General features: G+C 39.4%; 1 long non-coding RNA gene and 1 pseudogene across 2 annotated transcripts; one reads left to right on the forward strand and one right to left on the reverse strand.

The window, feature by feature from the left end:
- Positions 1 to 3217: 3217 nt before the first annotated feature.
- On the reverse strand, positions 3218 to 3369 carry LOC122914693 (annotated as a pseudogene).
- Positions 3370 to 6663: 3294 nt separating this feature from the next.
- LOC122912217 lies at positions 6664 to 8924 on the forward strand. Of its 2 annotated transcripts, none has more exons than XR_006385568.1 (3): positions 6664 to 6706; positions 7510 to 7712; positions 7812 to 8924. It is a non-coding gene; the product is annotated as an uncharacterized LOC122912217 (long non-coding RNA). The 2 variants fall into 2 exon arrangements; XR_006385567.1 differs by having other exon boundaries at positions 6688 to 6713; positions 7506 to 7712.
- Positions 8925 to 9346: the final 422 nt, after the last annotated feature.

Consider the following 9346-nt stretch of genomic DNA (forward strand, 5'->3'; position numbering starts at 1 on the left):
TAATCTGCACGCTGATGTTATCATTGTTTTATAAACCCACATTTAGAGATTGTGAAGATGCAGTTTCGTGGGTTAGAGTCTCACTGAGAAAATCGTTCCTAGTCCTAAAAAGGGCAGAACTGGAGGATTTTGTGATTAAAATGCAAAGAGAAATTTTGGCAAAAGAACTTCCTGAGCCTGGTAGTACAGAACTTACATGGTCCAAAGAGCACAGGACACAATGAAATCTTCATCTCGAGAAGAGCGAAGCTGGCAAAGGACTTTTGCAAGAACTTCTCAGGTCCCTTTTTGCTTTAAGGTTCTATAATTTTGTAACACTGTCACCAACTCTGTGTGCTAGACTGTTATTTTACGTTTTAACTAAATATGACTTCCTTTAAATAATAATAATTCGTATTTTAGTGAAATCTAAAATGATTCATTGCCAAATTAAAGAAGGGAGGAAATGTCGCCACCAAAGAAAATGAAGCTGATCTTACTGTTTTACTGTTTTGTAAAACCATTCCACCTGAAGGAAAATTGTAATATTTTCCTCTGTTTACAAATAGCTGACACTTACCAATTACGTGTGAACCTTGCAAATTTTATCAAATGTGTGTTTACCACACAAATGAGTTGTCGTTTTGGACAAGGAGAGAGAGACATTTAAGCCTCAGACTTGATAAATGGCAGAAGCCCACGTAACTGCTAAAAACCAGTCTGACAGGAATCGGCAACGATAACAAACAAAACAATGAAGGTCCACTATCTCAGAGTTCGCAGAAGAATGGCTTGGCTCCTGGCCAGGTGGATAATCAGTCTATTTTAGGGTTAATCGCACAAACCAATGGACTTTTTCAATAATATTAAATTAGGTGTGGCTGTCTTCTTTCTTTCTTTTTTTTTTTTTTTAAAGAGGATTTCCTGGCAATCTGCCCAGAAGTTATGATACTATCTTTGTATATTTTCATAAAATGGTACATAATGCACCTATGATAAGAAACAATGGGTATTTGGTATCAGCTTTTTTATTCTGGGTGTTTGTGGAGTTTTATTCTCAGTGGTTCTTTTGACTTCATTAGTCTACATCAAGGCTGAATGTACCTTAGTCCAAGTCCTTAAAGTACATCCTTTGTGATGCCGCATCTCCACGAGCACAATAAGATTGCCGCGATGCCTCTGTGGCGGATTGGCCTCCACTCAGAGAGGTGTGCGAAGGAGAGACAGTGCTGCTGCGCGCAGAACCTGAGGTTCCCACACACGTGTCTTTGAAACCAAATATCTGTATTTATTAGCACATTGCAATAATTGCTGCCTAATTAACTTCTCTTCTTGTCAAAATATATCCAAGCTACAATTTTGTTTGTTGTGGGGAGAAAATGATCCTCAAACTCAAATCACTTAAGATTCTATTTATTATTAAAGCTTCCATAGAGCTGTGAATTTGTTTTTTAATACTAGGGAGAATATTCATTTTTACTAGTTGGAGATACTTTAATAAATCCACTGAAAAATTTACGGAAAGGGGATGGCCGGGTGGCTCAGTCAGTGAAACGTTGGCCCTTCGGCTCAGGTCATGATCGCAGAGTCCTGAGATCAAGACCCACGTCAAGTTCCTTGCTCAGTGGGGAGCCTACTTTTCTCTCTGTCTGCTGCTCCCCCTGCTTGTTTAGTATCGACAGATGGAATCATAGAATCTTAAAAAGAAATTTGCAGAAAAATTAAGACATGATTTACTCTTATATGTATTTGGTACAAAATTTAAGGTTATATTAAAGTAATTGCTCCAACTTTGTTTATTTAGTTGTTTTATTTGTTTATTTACTTGCTTATTTATTTAAGTAGGCTCTACGCCCAGCGGGAGCTTGAACTCAGGACCCCAACTGAACCAGCCAGATGCCCCATTAATTGCTCAAACTTTAAATAATGCTCAAAATGTTTAAAAACCCAACATTCCTAACAAAACTCTCAGCAAAATACAAATAAAAAGGAACTCCCTCAATCTCATAAAGGACAACCTACAGCTAACATCATCATATTTAATGGTGAAGACTGAGTGCTTTTCCCCTAACACCAGGAATGAGACGACAATATCTGTTCTGAGTACTTCTATTTAAGATAGTACTAGAGATCTTCAGCTTTGCAATAAAGCAGGAAAAATAAATAAAAGGCACACAGATCAAAAAAGAAGAAGTAAGGCTATTTATATTAGCAGGCAACATATGGTTACCTATAGAAAATCCTATGGAGTGACAAGAAAAGTTGCTAAAATTAATAATTAAGTGTAGCAATGTTACAGATACAAGATTAATATATAAAAGTCAAGTATATTTCTATATACTAGTGAAGAATAATCTCAACTTGAAATTTAAAAAAAAAATCAATGCCTTCTTTAATAAAGCATCAAAAATATTAAACATTTAGGGATAAGTCGGACCAGACATGTTAAGACCTTTATGTCAAACAGTATAAAACATTGCTGAGGGGTACCTGGGTGGCTCAGTGGGTTAAGCTTCTGCCTTAGGCTCAGGTCATGATCTCAGGATCCTGAGATCGAGCCCCGCATCGGGCTCTCTGCTCAGCAGGGAGCCTGCTTCCCCATCTTTCTCTGCCTGCCTCTCTTGTGATCTGTCTCTCTGTGTCAAATAAATAAATAAATAAATAAGTTGCTGAGATAAATTGGGGGGGTCTTAAATTATTGGAGACATGAAGTGCTTTCATAAAATAGAAGAATAAGTATTAAAATATCAAGTCTTCTGAAATTGATCTTTAAATTCAGTGAAATCCCAATCAAAATCAGGATTCTTTTTTTCTGCAGTAGTTCATAAGTTGATTCTAAAATTCATATAAAAATGCAAACTACCTGGGATGGTCAAAACAAGGAATAAAGTTGATAGAGATACACCATTTGGTTTCAAAATTATTATAAATCTGCAGTAATCAAAGTTGTGTGGAATTGGCATAAAGTAAACATTTAAGAAGAGAGTGTCCAGAAATAGATTCAATTGGTTTTCCACAAAGTGCCAAGATAATTCAGTGAAGAAAGGAAAATTTTTTAATAAATAGTACTGGAATAATTGGATAACCATACCCCTCAAAAATGAACCTCAAACCTACTTCACATCTTAGGCAAAAATTAACTTGAACTGTATTACAGACCTAAGTGTAGAATTAATCTTACAGTAATTCTAGAAGAAAATATAGGAGGAGATCTTAATGACCTTTGGTTTGTTGAAGAGCTCTTAAAAACAATACAAAAAGCATGAAGTGAAAAAGAAAACAAATTAGTAAGTTGTACTTCGTCAAAATAAAAAGATTTTGCTCTTTAATTAGCAATAATCGCGCCTCGGATAAACCTCATTGGCTACGATATTGCCACTGCGCAAAGCTAGATTTTGCTCTTTAAAAGATGGGTTTTGACCATCCCAGGTAGTTTGCATTTTTATATGAATTTTAGAATCAACTTATGAACTACTGCAGAAAAAAAGAATCCTGATTTTGATTGGGATTTCACTGAATTTAAAGATCAATTTCAGAAGACTTGATATTTTAGTGCTTATTCTTCTATTTTATGAAAGTGAAACAAGAAGACACAAACTGGAAGAAAATCCTCAGAAAACCTTTATCATACAAAGTACCTTATCAAGTATATAAAAATATCTCTTATTAACTAGTCAGAAGAGAACCCTTACTTAAAATGTGCAAAACAGGGGTGCCTGGGTGGCTCAGTCATTAAGCGGATGCCTTGGGCTCAGGTCCTCACCCCAGAGTTCTGGGATCGAGCCCCACATTGGGCTCCCTGCTTACCAGGAAACCTGATTCTCCTTCTCCCACTCCCTCTGCATGTGTTCCCTCACTCGCTGTGTCTTTCTCTGTCAAATAAATAATTTTTTTAAAATCTTTAAAATGTGCAAAATAATTGAATAGACACTTCAGCAAAAAAGATATATGACCACACATGAAAAGGTCATTGTGAGCCATTAAAGAAATACAAATTAAAGTTGTAATGAGATATCTTACACAACCACTAGAGTGGCAACAATTAAAAAGTCTGACAGGGTGCCTGGGTAGTTCAGTCGTTTAAGCGTCTGAATGGCTCAGGTCATCATCTCAGGGTCCTGGAATGGAGCCCTGCATTGGACTCCCTGCCCAGTGGAGAGCCTGTATCGCCCTCTTCCTCTGCCTGCCACTCTGCCTACTTGTGCTCTCTCTCTGTGTCAAATAAATAAAATCTTGGGGAAAAAAAAAAAAAGATAAAAAGACTGACAATATCAAGTGTTAGTGAGAATAGGAAGCAACTAGAATTCTTACATGCTGCTGATTGAAGTGCGAAGGGGTCCAACCACTGTGAAAACCCGCTTGGCCAGTTTCTTCATTAGTTGTTCCTATAATTTGACCCCACCATTCCACTCCTGCCCCAACCACTCTACTCAAGAGAAACGAAAGTATGTCCTACACAAAGATTTATGTACAAATGTTCATGGCAGCTTTATCTACAATAGCCAAAACTTTAAGCAACTCAAATGTTCATCAAAATTGGATGGATAAACAAATTGTGATATGTTCATATGGGAAATACGTAACGGCACGAATGAGTCTCAAAGTAATTATTCTAAGGTGAAAAAAGCATGGCCAAAAAAAAAAGTTTCTGCTGAGTTCATTTACATAAATTACATAAGTTTACATAAATTCTAGGAGATGCAAACTAATATATAGCAACAAAATTTCCAGTTGTTGCCTGAACGTGAATTGGGGGATGGGAGAAAAGGCACAAAGAAACATTTGGGGATGATCGCCTTAACATTCCTTATCCACATTGTGGTGATGGTTTCATGAGAGTATAAATATGTCAAAACTCATCACATTTTATATCTTATACATATGCAGTTTATCACATGGAAATTGTGTCAATAAAACAAAAAATAATGCTTTGTTAAACACTGTTCTTTTTATTCTTCCCAGTTTGCTTATGAATAAAACCATGTTAGCAATCCAGACTTGCATCTCCTCCCCCAACATTTCAAAATTTCTTTGCTTTCGGTAGTTAAATGATAGTTACATTGTTAAGTTAAAATGATATTTAAGGTGTCAAAATGTGGTTTAATGATTCTTATTAAAAGTTACTTCAGAAAATGTGGAAAATATTTTTTAAGTATTACATATATCTCTTACCACTTAGGAGTAACAGCTGCTATTTTTGTTTTCAGACTTTTTCATGCATATATATAAACATAATAATTTCTTGTAATTGGGATTATATTGCATGTCATGTTCTGTATGTAGCATTATATTACAAACATTTTTACATGTAATTGTCAAAATGCAATTTTTTTCTCTTATATAATAAACATTACATTGTAATGGGTATGCCACAATTTCTTTAACTTTCCTTGTTTAGGGACATTTATGTTGTCCCCAGGATTGCAGTAGTATGTATTTGGCTGTGTAAACATCTGTGTGTGTATGTGTGTGTGTGTGTTAAACCATTTCCTTATTTTTTAGTATAAGCTCTTAGAAATGGATTAATGAGGGGCGCCTGGGTGGCTCAGTGGATTAAGCCGCTGCCTTTGGCTCAGGTCATGATCCCAGTGTCCTGGGATCGAGCCGCATCTGGCTCTCTGCTCAGCAGGAAGCCTGCTTCCCCTTCTCTCTCTGCCTGACTCTCTGCCTACTTGTGATCTCTCTCTCTGTCAAATAAATAAATAAAATCTTAAAAAAAAAAAAAAAGAAATGGATTAATGACTAAAGAGCAAGACTATATTGAGGACTCCTGACAAGGTGTCCAACTGGCTTTCAGCAACATTGTACCAACTTCCATCTTCACTGGAAATATATAACAGTATATGAGAGAGCTTATCTTACTATATTCTCCAAGGTGTTGAATCTTACGGTGCTTTTATATTTTAACACCATTCTCCCCCCACCATTGTTAAGGAAACAAGGAAATTCCTTGAAGGAACTTATTATTTTAGTATGACATCCTTCTTAAAACATATGAGTCAGCTTTTCAGAAAAGTAAAAACCAATGCATCACTTTTATGAGATGAGTAGTGGAATTAACATTCATTAACATTGCATTACAATGCTTGTCAATCTCACAATTTTTCTTTTGCTAATATACAAATTACCTGCTCTAAATAGTCTCTGATTCTGATCCACGATCACATAAAAATTTTGTAAGATTTATTTTTTTAAGTAGGCATCATACACGGCATGGAGTCCAGCATCAAACTCAGGACCCTGAGATCAAGACCTGAGCTGACATCAAAAGTCAGAGGCTCAATTGTCTGAGCCACGTAGGCCCCCCTAAAAGATTTTTAAGGCCCAGTTTGTGAAATGGTGAATTCTTCTTTCTTTCTCATGTAATGTGTTTGGCTTATTTTTTTTTTTTCACTTAATGATAGGTCTCCAGTAGAAACTGTTACCTGTTAAGAAGTGACAATTACTTAGCTACAAATATCAAGTATAATTTTATAGACTGAATAGTTAAAACCGAAGACTTATTCTAGGAACTACAGCCTGTTTAGATCCCTCTTGTAAATAGATATATTTTTTAAATATTTTATTTATTTATTTGACAGAGAGAGAGAGCACAAGCAGGGGAGCAGCAGAGGGAGAGGGAAAAGCAGACTCCCCACTGAGCAGGAAGCCTGATATGGACTTGATTCCAGGACCCTGGGATCACGACACAGCCGAAGGCAGACACTTAACCAACTGAGCCATCCAGGTGCCCTGTAAATAGATTTTTAGATACATCTATATTTAGATAAATCTAAAAAATAAGTTCCCTGTTTTTTAATTGTGTTATATCAGAGACAAAACTAAGACACAGGTAAAGTGCTAGGGTCTTTTCATTTTCATGAATTCTACAGAATGCTGAGTCTTCTGGTCTTTCTTTGATGATTCTGACCTTTAACCAAATGACTGATGTGCTCCTGCTGGTCTAGCACCAGTGAGTGGTCTAGCCTCAGATAGCCTGTAAGGCAGTAGGGCCCTTGGCCCTCAAGATAATTCGGGCAGGGCCAACATCTAGAGGTCAATGTTAAATCAGCTTTCAGTGGGTATATTCAAGAAGAAAAGTGGTAAAGAAGCAGACAAAAAGTTGTACTGTTTGAAGCCAACGAGGGGTTCAGTATGCTGTGAATGAGGCCTACAGGAGCCTGCCCAGAGTCTGTGATTAAAGGTGATTTAAAGATCAATAATGCATATTCGCTAGATATTGCAGGATGTTATCAAACTGTGTTGAGATGATGAAAAGTGGTACGGAGAGGCTACGTGCACATCTGTTACAGCCGGTGCCTGGATGTTTGCAGGTGGAGGTGGCTGTTACCTTGGAGTCAAGAAAACAGGTGGAGAGTAAAGCCCCGACCCAGGAAAGACAGTTGGACGGGGAAGTTACTGTCAGAACCGCCTGACATGACCTTTGGCATGAAGAATGGCTTGAGGACAGTAAAGAGGAACAATCTTGAGTTTTCTTTGTAATTTAAATAAATCTGACTTGAGTCAGTATCCGTACTTTTCCCCAGGCAGGCATCCAGAGGAGACTGGGGGCAGTGGGTAGAAGAACGAAGCCTTCTGCATCAAAGGAAGATCTCAGAGGTGCCAGCCCTGTGAGGAGATGAGAGATCAGCCGGGTTGTCTGGATCCAGTTTTTACCAAAATGATGGGCCAGAGAAAGAAGGAACCTTCGACAGTCTGACCTAGTTACATTTGCATTTTCCCAGGAAAAATGAGTAAGTGGTGGAACGGTCACACTTTTAAGGCTGCTTCTAAGTTTGAAATTTCTCTGTGATGTTATTTCAACCCCGTATATGCTTTTCTTCTTTTGAAAGCTGTAAAATTCCTCAGAAACACTTGGAGTCGTTTTCTGGCTTAGAGAGGAAGAAGGCGGGGAGAAACAATGACACTGCATTCAGGGCTGAAAAGAGAAGAAAGCCCAACTGGGGAATGCAGGGCGATGCTAGAAGAAAGCCAGGTCCCACCTGGATCCTCTGGGAGAAAAGGATGAAAAAGGGAAGTGGCTTGGCAAGGAGACCTGTCCCCAGCCATCTGCACTTGCAGGAGAACCTGGCCACCAAAGGCACTGCGCGTTTCCAGGCAGGAACGGCGGGTGGCACTCAACAGCGGAGAAGAAAAAAATCATCAGATACTGACACGTTCTTTAAGATCATGAAGTTTACTTTCCCCAAAGAATCTTTTTAAAATCCCACACTGATTTGGCAACTTTCTCATTATCATGCCCTGGGTATGGTTTCCTGAGGGGAAATCCCGATCTCCTTACCCACGTAAGCCCTGGGTGGTTTCCTGAGGGGAAATCCCGATCTCCTGGATTACATAAAATAAAAACATAAAAGAAGAAGAAGGAGAAGAAGGAGCGGAGGAAGAGGAAGGAGAAGGAGAAGTACAACCTTCTAGCCACGTTTGTTGGGAGGATCCAGTGACTGGGCCTCTGAAGCTCTTAGCGGATCCCCCGGCCTGGAGCAGGTGTTTGCTCAATGCCGTCGTTGCTTCTACTGACTCAGTTGTGCGAGTATCTCGGGATTAGGCGCTGAGTACCCAGGGCCACACTTGCTTTGTCGGGGAGAGGGTCATCCAAACTCGGTGGAGTGTGGTGGAGACTGCTAGATGTTTTTTGCATCAGACATCTCTTAGGCGATGCTTGAGATCTTTCAGCCTCCTCTGTCTCAGACTTCGGCCTCTGGTCTGGGCCCGGCTGCTGCTGGAGTGTACCAGCTCTGCACGTCTTCTGACTTCATGCAGATGCCATGTGATGGTCACGCCCCTCAGGACCTGTGCCATTTGCGGGCTGACTTCCCTTGCTGAGGTTTCCCTGTTGTGGAAAGAGTCCTTAAAAGAATGGACATGCCCTTCTCTTTCTCAGAGCATGAGCAGGGGGAGGGCCAGAGGGAGAAGCAGACCCTGCTGAGTGTGGAGCCCAAGGCAGGGCTCGATCCCAGGACCCTGAGATCATGACCTGAGCAGAAGACAGACATCTAACCAATGAGCCACCCCAGCACCCCTAAGAATAGATATGCTTTTCTCTTTTTTTTCCCCCTCCTGGTTTTGATGTGAGCATGATGGCTGGAGCTAGGGCAGCCCTTCTGGCCATGAAGTAGAAGCCATATGTTGAGGACGGCAGAGCACAAAGACAACAGGAGCTGGGGTCACTGCGGAATGGGCAGGCAGCACAACAGGTCTAGACTGCCTATCTGGATATGATTTTGAGAAAGAAAAGTTTCTATCTTTTTAGAAGACTATTATGTGGGGTTTTCTGTGACTCTCTGCTAAGCTGAATCCTAACTATTCAACTAGAAAATTGGCCTTCCATACGAATGAAATGAAGGGAAAGGGAGAAAAAACATCATCA

The sequence above is a fragment of the Neovison vison genome, chromosome 7 (assembly GCF_020171115.1).
Source record: "Neovison vison isolate M4711 chromosome 7, ASM_NN_V1, whole genome shotgun sequence".
In the NCBI taxonomy this organism is placed as follows: Eukaryota; Metazoa; Chordata; class Mammalia; order Carnivora; family Mustelidae; genus Neogale; species Neogale vison.